Genomic DNA, 10,972 nt, shown 5'->3' with positions numbered 1-10,972 from the left:
AAAACTTTTTAATTTTGATGAGGTTCAATGAATGATTTTTTCACTTTATGGATTATACTTTTGGTGTCAAATAAACATTCTTTGCTTATCCCTGTGTCCCAAAGATTTTTTGCCAAGTTTTTCTTTTCTTTTTAAGTTTTATATGACCTGTTTAACATTTAAGTCCAAGATCCATTTTGAGGCAATTTTTGTAAAAAATATTTGACTTAGATTGAGATTCACTTGTGTTTGGCCTATGAATGCCCAATACCTCCAGCTATATTTGCTGAAAAGGCTATTCTTCCTCTTTTGAATTTTTTCTAAATCTTTGCTAAAAATCACTTGGGCGTATTTGTGAGGCTATTTCTGTTCTCTATTTGTATTTCCCTGAACTATCAGTCTATCCCTGTGCCAGTATCATACAGGCTTGGTTACTGTAGCTATATATTTAGACTTAGCATTGAATAGAATGACTTATCCTAGTTCATTCTTTGTTTTCAAAATTATTTTAACTATTCTAGGTGCAGCACTTTTACATATAAATTTCGTAGCAAGCTTGTCTATGTTATACCATGTTGAGATTTTGATCAGAAGCACACTAAATCTATAGTAATCAATTTGGAAAGTATTCATATCTTTACTGAGTAATCATACATTACACAAACACAGTGTATTTATCATCATACACAGTAAAAATACATACAAATATACAAACACAGTATATTTATCCATTTGTTTAGGTAGCCATTCAGTTCAGTTCAGTCACTCAGTCGTGTCCAACTCTTTGCCACACCATGAATCACAGCACACCAGGCCTCGATGTCCATCACCATCTCCTGGAGTTCACCCAAACTCATGTGCATCCAGTCGGTGATGCCATCCAACCATCTCATCCTCTGTCGTCCCCTTCTCCTCCTGCCCCCAATCCCTCCCAGCATCAGAGTCTTTTCCAATGAGTCAACTCTTCGCATGAGGTGGCCAAAGTACTGGAGTTGCAGCTTTAGCATCATTCCTTCCAAAGAAATCCCAGGGCTGATCTCCTTCAGAATGGACTGGTTGGATCTCCTTGCAGTCCAAGGGACTCTCAAGAGTCTTCTCCAACACTACAGTTCAAAAGCATCAACTCTTCAGCGCTCAGCCTTCTTCACAGTCCAACTCTCACATCCATACATGACCACTGGAAAAACCATAGCCTTGACTAGACAAACCTTTGTTGGCAAAGTAATGGCTCTGCTTTTTAATATGCTGTGGTCATAACTTTCCTTCCAAGGAGTAAGTGTCTTTTAATTTCATGGCTGCAGTCACCATCTGTAGTGATTTTGGAGCCCAAAAAAATAAAGTCTGACACTGTTTCCACTGTTTCCCCATCTATTTCCCATGAAGTGATGGGACCGGATGCCATGATCTTCGTTTTCTGAATGTTGAGCTTTAAGCCAACTTTTTCACTCTCCACTTTCACTTTCATCAAGAGGCTTTTTAGTTCCTCTTCACTATAGGGCTATTCAAATGATCTGTTTAGGAAATTCCCTTGCTGTTCAGTTGTTAGGACTCTGTGCTTTCACAGCTGAGTGTGGGTTCAGTCCCTGATTGGGGAACCAGGATTCCACATGCCAGGAACACAAAAACAAAAAAGAGACAGATCAGATCAGATCAGATCAGTTGCTCAGTGGTGTCTGACTCTTTGCGACCCCAGGAATCGAAGCACGCCAGGCCTCCCTGTCCATCACCAACTCCCGGGGTTCACTCAGACTCACGTCCATCGAGTCAGTGATGCCATCCAGCCATCTCATCCTCTGTCGTCCCCTTCTCCTCCTGCCCCCAATCCCTCCCAGCATCAGAGTCTTTCCCAATGAGTCAACTCTTCGCATGAGGTGGCCAAAGTACTGGAGTTGCAGCTTTAGCATCATTCCTTCCAAAGAAATCCCAGGGCTGATCTCCTTCAGAATGGACTGGTTGGATCTCCTTGCAATCCCAGGGACTCTCAAGAGTCTTCTCCAACACTACAGTTCAAAAGCATCAACTCTTCAGCGCTCAGCCTTCTTCACAGTCCAACTCTCACATCCATACATGACCACAGGAAAAACCATAGCCTTGACTAGACGAACCTTTGTTGGCAAAGTAATGGCTCTGCTTTTTAATATGCTGTGGTCATAACTTTCCTTCCAAGGAGTAAGTGTCTTTTAATTTCATGGCTGCAGTCACCATCTGCAGTGATTTTGGAGCCCAAAAAAATAAAGTCTGACACTGTTTCCACTGTTGAGAAACATAAAACAAAATTATCTATTTCACACTGCACAAGTTGTGCTAGTCTGTGTTTTTTGAGGTTTGTTTCATCTAAGTTGTTAAATTTATGTGTATAGAAAATAGAGGTGTAGCATTTCCTTATTATCTTTTTTGAGGGGGCCGCACAGCATAGCATTTGGAATCTTAGTTCCCTGACCAGGGATTGAACCCACGTCACCTGCAGCAGAAGCTCAACAGTTTTAACTTCTGGACCACCGGGGAAGTCCTCTTATTATCTTTTAATGTTTGCAGAGTCTTTAGTGATATCCAGTTTCGTTCCTGATATTGTAATTAGTGTCTTCTTTTATTCCTTGTCAATCTTATTGGAGGTTTGTTAATGTTCCTCTATGATTTTCTCTATTGTTTTCCTATTTTCAATTTTATTCATACCTGCTTTTGTATTTATTATTTTCTTCTTCCTGCTTGTTTTCAGTTTATCTTGCACTCCTTTTCCTGGTTTCTTGAGGTGAGACCTTTTTTTAACCCTGTATCATTTAGAAGTGTGTTGTTTAGTTTCTGAGTCTTTGGAGATTTCCTGTTATCTTACTGTTATTCATTTTTAGTTTAATTCCACTGTGTTTGGATAGCATACTAGGTATGATTTCAATTCTTTTAAATTTATTGAGAATTATTTTATGGTCCAGGATATGATCTATCTTGATATTTCATGGACATTTCATAAGAATGCATATTTTGCTATTATTGGGTTCAGTTCAGTTTAGTTCAGTCACTCAGTTGTGTCCGACTATTTGCGACCCCATGAATTGCAGCAGGTTGGGTATCTGTAAATGTTGATCAGATTCTGCTAGTTGTCAGTGGTGTTAAGCTCTTTCATATCTTTGCTTACTTTCTATCTAGTTGTTTTACTAACTATTGAAAGAAGGTTGCTGAAGTCTCTAGCTATTGATGTGAATTTGTCTATTTCTTCTAGTTCTATCAGTTTTTGTTTCACATAATTTGTAACTGTTGTCTGGTGCACACTTATTTTGGACTGCTGTGTCTTCTTGGCGGATTGATCTTGTTATTATGATATAATGCCCATCTCTACCTCCAGCAGTTTTCTTTGCTCTGAAGTCATCTTTATATAATATTAATATAGCTACTCCTACTTTCTTTCAATTAATATTTGTATGATATGTCTTTTAAAATACTTTTATATTCAGCCTGTCTATACGATTATATTTGAAATGAGCTTATTGTAGATATCATATAAGTTAGGTCCTGGTTTTTAATCCACTTTGCCAATCTTGTCTTTTAACTGGTATATTTAGACCATTTATATTTAATGTAACTAATGATATGTCTTCTCCAACAGAGAAGACATATCTTCTCCAACACTAATGATATGTCTTCTCCAAAACAGAGAAGACATATCATCAGTGTTGGAGAAGACTCTTGAGAGTCCCTTGGACTGCAAGGAGATCCAACCAGTCCATTCTGAAGGAGATCAGCCCTGGGATTTCTTTGGAAGGAATGATGCTAAAGCTGCAACTCCAGTACTTTGGCCACCTCATGCGAAGAGTTGACTCATTGGAAAAGACTCTGATGCTGGGAGGGATTGGGGGCAAGAGGAGAAGGGGACGACAGAGGATGAGATGGCTGGATGGCATCACCGACTCGATGGATGTGAGTTTGAGTGAACTCTGGGAGTTGGTGATGGACAGGGAGGCCTGGGGTGCTGGAATTCATGGGGTTGCAAAGAGTTGGACATGACTGAGTGACTGAACTGAACTGAATGATATGTCAGAGCTTAAGTTTGCCATTTTATGTTTTGCTTTCTGTGTCTTTGTTTTCTATTTCTCTAGTTTTTTTTTCGAGCCATACTGTGGATTACTTGAACACTTTTAAAGAATTCCATTTTGACTTATCTATGGTGTTTTCCCCCAGCTTTATTGAAATATAACTGACATATATAACATTGTGCAATTTAAGAGATACAACATACTGATTTGATACATTTATATATTGCAAAATTATTACCACTGCTATGTTTTTAAAATTAATTATTTTAATTATTTGTGTTTAAGATTTTGGCAAAATATACACTAACATAAAGCTTACCATATTTAATCATTTTAAGTATGCAATTCAATACATTCACCATGTTATATAGCCATCATGTCTATCCATTTGAGAACTTTTTCATCATTTCAAACAGAAACTCTGTACCCCTTAAACAATAACTCTTCCTTTTCCCCTTATCAATAGTATTTTTGATTTTACTCTTTGTATATATTTTTTAGTCATCACTCTAGGTATTACATTATACATACCTATTAAATTCTTATTTGTGGTTTAGTTCTAACATGTGTCCAACTCTTTTTGTGACCCCATGGATGGCAGTCCACTAGGCTCCTCTGTCCATGAGATTTTCCAGGCAAGAATACTAGATTGAGTTGCCATTTCCTTCTCCATATCACAGTTTACTTGGGTCACTTTATCAATTCAACTTAAAGATAGAAACCTTATCTCCCTTTATGTCTTTGTCCTCCCTGTTAACATGATTGTCTTAAATATTTACTCTACCGACATTTAGAACCACATCAAACAGTGTTATAATTTTTGCTTTCAGTGCCAATTTAGAAATTTAGAAAACTCAAGAGAAGGGAAGTCTATTGCACATACCAACATTTTTGCGTATTATGTTCTTTCTTCCTTACGTTCCAATACCATTTTTGGTATGTCTGTGGGTGATTTTCAATGGACATAGAATGCTGGGTTGACAACCCTGTCCTTTTAGTATTTGAAAAATGTGCCACTTCCTTCTGACCTTCATGGTTCAGATGAGAAATCTGCTGCAATTTGTATTGGTTTTCCTCTCTACAAAATGGTGTCATTTCTCTTTGGCTGTTTTCAAGATATTTTCTTTATTTTTCAGAAGTTTAATTATCATATGTCTTGAAGTGGAATTCTTTGGGTTTATCATACAGGCTTTGGTATTTGTTCAACATCTTGAAATTATAGGTTTATATCTTTGCCAAATTAGGGAAGTTTTCAGCTATTATTTCTTTGAATATATTTTCAGTCTTGCTCTCATTCTCCTTTCCTTCTGTGATTACAATGATATGATTGTTACTTAAAAAATAATATCCCACAGTCCCTGAGGCTCTGTTCATTTTTATTCCAGACTACTTTCTGTTGTTTAGATTCAATAAGTTCTATTGGTCTGTTCCTCAAGTTCACTGATCCTAACCTCTGTTATCTTCACTATTTTTGAGCCCAAACAGCAAGTTTTTAATTTTACTTACGTATTTTTCATTCTATAATTTGTTTCATTATTTTAATAGTCTCTATATCTTTGCTGAATTGTTTTTGTTTCAAGAAACTTTGTCAGTGATTGCTAAAGTATTTTTATGATAGCTTTAATATATCAATAACCTCAGATATGCAGATGACACCACCCTTATGGCAGAAAGTGAAGAAATACTAAAAAGCCTCTTGATGAAAGTGAAAGAGGAGAGTGAAAATGTTGGCTTAAAGCTCAACATTCAGAAAACTAAGATCATGGCATCTGGGCCCATCACTTCATGGGAAATAGATGGGGAAACAGTGTCAGACTTTATTTTTTGGGCTCCAAAATCACTGCAGATGGTGACTGCAGCCATGAAATTAAAAGACACTTACTCCTTGGAAGAAAAGTTATGACCAACCTAGACAGCATATTGAGAAGCAGAGACATTACTTTGCCAACAAAGGTCCATCTAGTCAAGGCTATGGTTTTTCCAGTGGTCATGTATGGATGTGAGAGTTGGACTGTGAAGAAAGCTGAGTGCCGAAGAATTGATGCTTTTGAGCTGTGGTGTTGGAGAAGACTCTTGAGAGTTCCTTGGACTGCAAGGAGATCCAACCGGTCCATTCTAAAGGAGATCAATCCTGGTGTTCTTTGGAAGAAATGATGCTAAAGCTGAAACTCCAGTACTTTGGCCACCTCGTGCGAAGAGTTGAAGTGAAGTGGAAGTGAAGTCGCTCAGTCCTGTCCGACTCTTTGCGACCCCATAGACTGTAGCCTACCAGGCTCCTCCGTCCATGGGATTTTCCAAGCGAGAGTACTGTAGTGGGTTGCCATTTACTTTTCCTGACCCAGGGATCGAACCTGGGTCTCCTGCGTTGTACGCAGACGCTTTACCGTCTGAGCCACCAGGGAAGCCTCACTGGGAAAGACTCTGATGCTGGGAGGGATTGGGGGCAGGGGGAAAACGGGACGACAGAGGATGAGATGGGTGGATGGCATCACTGACTCGATGGACGGGAGTCTGAGTGAACTCCGGGAGTTGGTGATGGACAGGGAGGCCCGGGGTGCTGCAGTTCATGGGGTTGCAAAGAGTCGACACGACAGAGCAACTGAACTGAACTGAATGTAATTATCATGGGCTTATACAGGTGGCGCTAGTGATAAAGAACCTGCCTGCCAATACAGGAGATGTAACACATGCAGGTTTGATATCTGGGTTGGGAAGACCCTTTGGAAAAGGAAATGGCAAGCCACTCCAGTATTCTTGACTGGAGACTCCTATGGACAGAGGAACCTGGCAGGACAGGATTGCAAAGAGTCGGACATGACAGAAGCAACTCAGCGCTAATGTAATTATCAGATAATTCCAACATTTGATTCATTTCGTTGGCATCTATTGATTGTCTTTTCTCATTCATATTGTGATTTTTCTAGTTGTTGGATGAGTAATTAAAAAAAAATCACATCATGGACATTCTGGATAGTATATTTACAATGCTCTGGGTTACATTTAATCTTCTTTTTCCTTTAGAGCAGGCAGTCCCCTATTGAGATTTAACACATGGGCTGCTGGGTATGTATGTTTAGCTTCCAAGCCCTGCCAACACACTTTGGCAAAAGTGGAGCCCGGACTCATACTGCCTTGTTGCAAAGAGGTGGGGTGGAAGTTCAGCACTCCCCTTGCTCCCAGTGGAAGGGTGGGGGGTAACAACTCCCAGTGTCTTTTTGCCTCTTAACCAGGGGTATAAACTCAGCTCCCTGCTCAATCTGTTGGTACCACCTGCTGGGGGAACTGGAGCATCACCTGCTTTTGCCAGGCAGGAGATGGAAGGTCAGCTCCCTACTCTGCCTTGCCAAAACCATCCTGCAGAGGAACTGGAGCGCTGCCTCCAGGTCCATGGATTAAGGGGGGTTGAGTGGAAAATCATGTCCCTGCTCAGCTCTGCTGATACCATGCTAGGGGGAGAGGATGCAGTTTTTTGTGTTTGGCTGGAATAGGATGGATATTGCCAACAAAGTTTTCAGTGTCAGGCCATCCCTTTTCCCATGCTTTGGTTAGGAAAAATAGGCTTTCTTGGAGCCTTTATTGTGTGTGCCTGTTTGTGGTGCTCAGTGGGAGTCTTTTGCAGTACCCCATCTGAGATATGGGGGGCTTCCCTGATGGCTCAGTGGTAAGAACTCACCTGCCTATGGAAGAGATGCAGGTTTGATTCCTGGGTGAGGAAGATCCCCTGGAGAAGCGAATGGCAACCTACTCCAGTATTCTTGCATGGAAAAATCCCATGGACAGGGGAGCCTGACAGGCTACAGTCCATGGGGTTGCAGAAGAGTCAGACACGACTTGGCAACTAAACAACAATGACAACAACTGAGATATTGGAGAAAACCTGTGAATTAACCACCAGGTCATCTTTCAAGTCCTAAGATCCCTATACTGCCCAACTTCTTTCTACCTTTCAAAATATTCCTGTTTTTCTTCTGTGCTACATCCAGGGTTGTTTTTTTTTTTTTTTTTTTTAGAAACAACCTGGAGGAATGGGATTAGTTTGTGTTTGTGGAACTGGAAGTCTCAAAAGGCCATGTCTTAAGCACTTGCTTAGTTTACTGTCTGGAGTTTCCCCCAGGTTGTCAAAAGTCATGAATCTTGTACGTCAGCAATTTACAACCTAGACTCTGCCCTGAATAGATGCGGTAGGAAAAGGCAACCCACTCCAGTATTCTTGCCTGGAAAATTCCATGCAGAGAGGAGCCTGGTGGGCTACAGTCCATGGAGTGGCAAAGAGTCGGACATTGCTGAGCATGCATGCACACAAGATACATAAACAGATGCATCAAATACATACGTAAGAGGAAATAACAGCACCCTGGATTTTTATAGGGCTTCATGGTTTATGAAGAACTTTCTGTGAATCTATTCATATGTATTCTTATACATTTGCTAATTACATGTATACATTTACCATACAAAACACATTTAAATTACTTTAGAAATAAATATATATAACTCAGTGATGTTGCAAGGTGGGTGGAGTAGAAATTGTTATTTAAAAAAAATAAGACTGTTGGGTTAAGATTGTTGCCAACGGTATAAAAGCTGGCAAGTAGCAGTGTTACAATTTCTGTGAATTTTAGCCCTAGACTCCTATTACCTAACCACATTACTTAGAGTAAATGATCCTTTGTGTTATTAGGAACCACATGCCTAACAAGTAATTATGGAGCATAATTTTGCTTTTCGGAGGTAGAGGGCTAATGGGTTTTGGAGTCAAATTTAAATTCAAATTCCAGTTCCACTGTGTATTAGCTGTCTGATCTTGCAGAAATCCCTCTCTGCTTCAGTTTATTCCTCTGTAAAATACAGATAAAATAATATTTACTTCCAAAGTTGCTTCTGATAATCACATATTTAAAGCAAAGTGCCTGGCATACTGTAAGCACTCGATAAATGGTAGGTATTATTATTACTGGAGTAAATAAACAAAGCCAAAGGGGGGAAAAACACCCATTACACTTTTGCAATGAGGAAGTAGTGATTCAGCATCAAAATTTTCAAAAGCAGGGAGGGGGAATTCCCTGGTGGTCCAGGGGTTAGGACCCCAGCTTCCACTGCAGGGTGCACGGGTTTGATACCTGGTCTGGGAACGAAGGCCCCACAAGCCACAGGATGTGCCCCCCACCCCAGAAAAAGAGCAAGGAAGGTGTATCTATGTATTTCCTGCTTGGTTGGGTAGTGCCTCACATGTTGTCTAATAAACACTGGCGTCTCTGTAACTTTAGAACTGGAAGGGACTTAAAGGTCATCTATTTCAAGCTTCTTATTTTATAAACAAGGAAACTGAGGCCGGGCGGGGTTGAGTGAATTACTTCAGAATTACAGTGCTATCACCCTTCCTGCTATACCTGTAAACCACACAAAAGAGTGAGCAGCAAACAAAGTATAGAAAGACACCCAGATTCCAGAAAGAAAATGATCAGATCAATAAAACCTGTGGGACCAGGTCCAAAAGGTATAAAGAGCCCTACAGGGCGTAATATATGAGGGCAGTGCCTGCGTATCATCCTCACAGGGATCTTTAAGGGATGTCTAAACTAGAAGGTGGGCTTCCCTGGCAGTTCAGTGGGAAAGAATCTACCTGCCAATTTAGGAGACTCAGGTTCGATTCCTGGGTTGGGCAGATTCCCAGAAGGAAATGGCAACCCACTCCAGTATTCTTGCCTGGGAAATCCTATGGATAGAGGAGCCTGTCGGGTTACAGTCCATGAGGTCACAAAGGAGTCAGACACGACTCTGAGACTAAACAACAACAAAACCAGAAGGCAGCCAATGGAGAAGTGCCCCGGCCTCCAGAAGGGGTGAAGACCACATTGGGGATGGCTTTGCTGTTGAGAGGCTGTCTTAAACAATCTTTAGTGGTGCTGAAAGAGGGTGGTAGTGCATACAGAAGAAGAGGCATTATTGTTAACACTGCCTATCAGTAGGTCATAATGGCAGGCAAGGTATAATCCAGCCAGCCAGCAAACAGGCATGTAAGGGGCAATATGCCCCAAACCACACAGGAGATATAAAAGAACTGAAAAACATTCTGATCAATACTTTTGCTGGTAGTTATGCTTTTACCCATTTCTTAAATTAGTCTTAGCAGCAATTTCCAGAAATGTCTCATGTGGAGATTTCTTTTTTTTTTTTTATGGCTTGAGAATGATGAAAATTGATTTTTAAATAAATGATGAAAAGGAGTGTTATTTTCAAAATTTGATATTTCATAATAACACATTTTTTCAATTTAACCTTACTTTTTTGTATTGGCTGTCAGCTAGAACAGTCAGGAAATTAGCAAGGTCTCTTTCACAAAGTTTTTTTTTTTTTTTTTTTTTTTAGAATTATAAACATAGTCTTTCTTACTCATATCTGAAAGTGCATTTTGCATAAAAAGCATATTTTAAAAGTTTTCTTTATAGATTCTCAAATTTGAAAGATGAAATTTTTACTTTTTCTGTCTTGTGTCTGTCTACTTTCAAGCATCTAAGAGCAAGTTAAGATGAAAAAAAATATGTATGAGGTATACTGAATAAGGGTGAATGCTAAGCTATAGTTATGTATAACAGTTACTAAACATTTTGAAAAGATGTCACAAGCAGTTCTGAAAACTTTTTGTTAGAGAAATATGTGTGCTTAGTCACTCAGTCGTGTCCGACTCTTTGTGACTCCTTGGACTGTAGCCCGCCAGGTTCCTCTGTCTGTGGGATCTCCAGGCAAGAATACTGGAGTGGGTAGCCATTCCTTTCTTCAGGGGATCTCCCTGACCCAGGGATTGAACCCAGGTCTCCTGCATTGCAGACGGAGTCTTTACTGTCTGAGCCACCAGGGAAGCCCCAGAGAAATGTTGAAGACAATAAAAACAGTCTACAAAATAATTCTAAATAATGAGAAACATCCTTCACCTATGGGCCTATCTGTATATGCAAGAAAAAGTCTGG

Source organism: Bos indicus x Bos taurus, chromosome 11 (assembly GCF_003369695.1).
Source record: "Bos indicus x Bos taurus breed Angus x Brahman F1 hybrid chromosome 11, Bos_hybrid_MaternalHap_v2.0, whole genome shotgun sequence".
Lineage (NCBI taxonomy): Eukaryota > Metazoa > Chordata > Mammalia > Artiodactyla > Bovidae > Bos > Bos indicus x Bos taurus.
The sequence above is the reverse complement of the archived record's forward strand: the minus strand, read 5'-3'. Positions refer to the sequence as shown.